This window comes from Lipotes vexillifer, unplaced genomic scaffold (assembly GCF_000442215.2).
Source record: "Lipotes vexillifer unplaced genomic scaffold, Lipotes_vexillifer_v1.1 scaffold666, whole genome shotgun sequence".
Classification (NCBI taxonomy): domain Eukaryota; kingdom Metazoa; phylum Chordata; class Mammalia; order Artiodactyla; family Lipotidae; genus Lipotes; species Lipotes vexillifer.
Window position 1 is genome coordinate 31,102 of NW_006787408.1, and position 4,069 is coordinate 35,170.

The 4,069-nt window shown below is 46.4% G+C and overlaps 1 pseudogene; it reads right to left on the reverse strand.

Moving 5' to 3' along the window:
* Positions 1 to 369: 369 nt before the first annotated feature.
* Positions 370 to 4,069, reverse strand: part of LOC103068637 (dynein light chain 1, cytoplasmic-like) — a 24,311-nt pseudogene continuing 20,611 nt past the window's right edge.

Consider the following 4,069-nt stretch of genomic DNA (forward strand, 5'->3'; position numbering starts at 1 on the left):
CGGGCCTCTCACTGTTGTGGCCTCTCCCGTTGCGGAGCACAGGCTCCGGACGCACAGGCTCAGCGGCCATGGCTCACGGGCCCAGCCGCTCCGCGGCATGTGGGATCTTCCCGGACCAGGACACAAAGCTGTGTCCCGTACATTGGCAGGCGGAATCTCAACAACTGCACCACCAGGGAAGCCCCACTAGTTGCTTTTTAACCACAATAAACTAGTACCGACAGCACCAGTACAAAAGATCGCAGTAAAGTTTCAAAGATCAAGGTGTTCTCTTAGCAAGGCTGAAAGATTCAGTCTCTGGTCTTTGGAATTTAGGCTGCAGTCCCTATTTGTGGGTAGATCCCTGGGTGCCCGGCACAATCCACGTTTTCAGTCGGATTTGAACAGAAGAACGGCCCCTTGGCCCAGTGGTAGAAGTGGATGCGGTGTTGGGTATCCTGTGTCACGTGAGTACCAAAGTTCCTCCCCCTCCACGCAGCGCCAGGTGGGGGTGTACTTCTTAGCAGACTCCTTGCGGTTTGGGGCCGCAGTGCCCTCCTCTACGTCGTACTTTTCCATCCCCCAGCACCGCACTCCACTGAGTCCTGCGGCATCTCCTCGGAACCGCTGCATTTTTCATCACGGCCTTCCGGTCGCAGGTGATTCCTATAGGGCCAGGTCTGGCCGACAGCTGCGGTCTCCTACGGGAGACCTAGCGGGCACATCTAAGCCTGAACCAAGCTCTCCTGGCTTGGCTGGCGCTAGCCTCTGCCTATGCCTGGACTTTGGTGTGGAAATGGGTAAATTCGGGCAGTGAGGGTCCATCCCATAGCACTGTGAAAAATTTGTGCAAACCCAGCTACTTCTTCCTGGTCTGGTAGCCCACACAAGCAAGAAGGGCAGGAGTTGAGGATTCCTGGAAGAAATAAACCATGCACCCCAGCATGCAGGAAACATTTGTGCTGTTCTGGGAAGGGAGCATACCTCAGAGGATGCTACAAGAGGAGGAGTAACTGCCCAGCCCAGGAGTCTGGCTTAGACTAGCCCCTCACCCTAGAAGCCAGGCAAAGTCCCTCCACCTCCTACAGCACGCCATCCTGGCCCCCCATACTCAGAGCTCGCCTGGACTAGGGAGGAACACATGTGGTCCCTTCAACCAGACCCCTTCCCTCAACCCCAATCATTTTCATTTGTTCCTTAACCACAGACCTTTAAAGCAGGCAGGGCTGGGATTCTCATTTTACTGATGGAGAAACATATTCAAATGGAACAAATGGCCAATGTGCAGTGGTTCAGATGCTTAGTCCAGGGCTTTTTCCATTATATTTGAAACCCTTCTTTTTATATGCAAATGAGGCCAAGTGTGTCGGTGACACTTTCCTACAAAATGAAACAATGCCGTAATAACAAGGTCTTGGGGAATTAATGGTACTAAATGGGTAATTTGGGTGTAATGTTAAATCCTGGAATGGGTGACCCAGGGCCAGAAAGAGTGGCTTTCTGCGTGTCACCTCTGCCATCTGGTGACCAAATGACAATATAACTAAAACAACTGTGTATTGATACTGTCATCATAGAAAAGTCACGCATGACCCAGAAGCTGAGTGAATGATTTGAGTGTGAGCTCTGACTTTTAGGGCCTGAGATGATAAAAATAAAATGTTAAGTCTACAAATAAAGGTCAGAGTTTTCCACAATTATTTCTGCTCAGGGTGAGGAACCTCATAGTTTACAATGGAAGAACCCCTTCATCCATTTAGTCAACGAATATTTATTAAACATTATCTTAAGTCAGTTCCCAAGGAAACAGATTCTAGGCAGAGATTTGCATAAAGGAGGGTTACTGGGGAGTACTCTTGAGAACAACTTTTGTAAGGACTTGAGGGAAACAGAACTGGTCAGAAAGGGTTGAAAGGGGATGAATTTGCTACAGAGGACTTAGCCAATCCTACTGGGAGCTCTGGCGTTGGCTTGGCAAGGGACAGAGCCTCTGTCCTGCATGAACCAGTTATTGGATCAGGTAATGAGCCATCGCAGCTGAGACTAGCCACATCTGAGGGAATGAATGCCTTGGTGGTAAAGTGGAGATCTGGGCAGCATGTCGCAGCATCCACTACAGACCCCCCTACTATGTTGTGTGCCCTGTGCCATGGTCTAGTGGTATGATATTGAACAAGACAACATCTCTGCCTTCAGAGGTACCCACAGGTGTATAGTTGAAGAATAAACAAACAAATGTTGTAGAAAATTATCTTGTAACTAGAAAATGTATCCCATAAACTTAACAAAGAAAAACCCTTGCCTTTTATTGATGGCAATAAAAAGTTTGAAAATATTTAGGGTGAAAAGTGAATTCACTCTCTGCTCATATAAAAATTGAAGAAGAAAAAAAAGTCACCCAGGAACGGTTCTAGAGAAACTTGCCTAGTAAATGTAACTGAAGAAGCTGGAGATTACTTTGGCGTTCGTCTGTAATGGACTGTGGCTCCCTTCAGCTCTACCCAAGAATAGGCGATGGGGCTTTATTTCTATCCTGGGGCCTTCAAGTGGTCTTAGCTATTGGAAAAGAGGGCTGCCTTTGCAAGTGGGGATGTGCTAGCTGCTGATACTGATTCTGCTCTGTCCTCTTGGTGCCCCTGACCCAATCCCATTGTCCCAGCCATCCTCTCCCCTACATCCCCTTTGTCCCTCCCCTTCTCCCACTTGAGGAATTTTTATTTCATCTCAGAGAAAAGTACTTGAACTTGCCTGTTATCCCAGCCTGTTACTTATAGCATGACAATGAACTCTATACTTTGTGCTCTTTAGGGCTTAAAAATTTGAAATGCACACAACTATTTCTCTGCCATGGGTTTCAGAAAAATCATGTGGGACTTAAAAAGCCAAAAATTGCCTTCCTTTTCCTCTGGTTGAGCTGTGGTGTCCATTCCCTGAAGCAGGAGGGGTGGAATTGTCCTAGAGGTTTGGGTAGGGCAGAGGACCATAATAGAGGTACCTGTTGACCATTCTAAACTCTCTCTATTCAGAGCTTCAGATGCTGGCCTTCAAATGAACATCTCTATTTGGATGCCCTGCCTCAAACTCCTATCTGTTTTTGCTTTACTTCTAACTAACTAGCTCCTTCCCCCGAATTCTCCATATAACTTGTGCCCTAAACAAGCGAAAACTCTGAGAATCTTTCTTTCCCTTGAACTCCACTCCCTCCCAGCTGACTAATCACCAAGTTCTAGATAGTTCCATATTTGCTATCATTGTCCCAATTCAAAACACTGCTAACAACCTCCTTACCCTGGCACCATTGACAATTTGGACCAAATAATTTCTTGTGAAGCTGTCCTGTGCATTGTAGGATGTTTAGAAGCATCGCTGGTCACTACCCGCTAGATGTCAGTAGCACACCTTTGTCATGAGAAAAATGTCTCCGGACTAGTACTGTGTTCGGCCATGTTGGAGCCTGAAGCAAAAGGAAAAATCTGTGCCCTATATACAGTTATCAAAATGTCCTATCATATTTTGAACCACGTGGAACAAGTTAATGAAAGTCCTACAACAGCAAGAAGACTGAATTTCTTCTATGCTAATGTTAAATTTGAAGGAAAACAAAAAGACATCCAGAAACCATTCCAGAGAAACTTTGCAGGGCCCAGTACAAACTAAAAATACAGGGCCCCTTCTTCAAAAATTATGAAGAATTTCAAGACAGTGACAGCAGAGCAGTAAACCAATTGGGGGGCCCCTCTAAGTGTGGGGTCCTTCTGCATGTGGGGCCGTGTTCAACTGCAGAAGTCTCACACCCTTGAAGCCAGGCCTGAACACCACATTACCCAATTCACCTGCTGGGAAATGTGACAGTTATGTGGGCCCTGGGAACCCCAAGCAGATTGGAAACAACTGTTCCCATTGCACAATAACACAGGGCCCTAAAACACAACATTGTGAATTTTTGGCATTCATTTTAAGTTTTTCAAAATGTTACATTAACATATTATCTTGGTTACTGAGGATTTTGGCACCCTCTTAAATTTTGCACCCGAGGTGAATTCCTTCTTAATCTGAGCCCCGCTCCAGACTTTGTCAAATGTTCCTGCTG